The 312-nt window shown below is 45.8% G+C and overlaps 1 protein-coding gene across 1 annotated transcript in view; it reads right to left on the bottom strand.

Annotated features, from left to right (window-relative positions):
- The window catches only part of ncapg (non-SMC condensin I complex, subunit G), a 22,339-nt gene that overhangs the window by 17,951 nt on the left and 4,076 nt on the right, over positions 1-312 (bottom strand). The window lies entirely within an intron of this gene.

The raw sequence follows: 312 nt of genomic DNA, 5'->3' as shown, positions 1-312 counted from the left end.
CCCCCTTAGCTCGGTTCGTTTGGGCATATGTGAACACGCAATCGCGCTCGGAACCGCGCCAAAACAATCAGTCCGAGATCGCCTGAACGAGGTGGTTTCGGTTCGATTGAAAACGAACTCTGGAGCGGTTCGGTTGTAGTGAGAAAGCAATCCGATCCAACGGACCAGGCTATATCACAATTTATGATGGGTAATTACATAAGCTCCGTGAAAAGCATTAGCTTTGTTGTTTTGCTAATACTTCAAAATGAACCTGTGAATGTCTGTGGGTGAGCACGTCTTTGCCATTCAAAAATCAAAGCGCACTTTTTT

Source organism: Sinocyclocheilus rhinocerous, unplaced genomic scaffold, assembly GCF_001515625.1.
Source record: "Sinocyclocheilus rhinocerous isolate Xijiao unplaced genomic scaffold, SAMN03320098_v1.1 scaffold323, whole genome shotgun sequence".
Taxonomy (NCBI): domain Eukaryota; kingdom Metazoa; phylum Chordata; class Actinopteri; order Cypriniformes; family Cyprinidae; genus Sinocyclocheilus; species Sinocyclocheilus rhinocerous.
The sequence above is the reverse complement of the archived record's forward strand: the minus strand, read 5'-3'. Positions and strand labels throughout refer to the sequence as shown.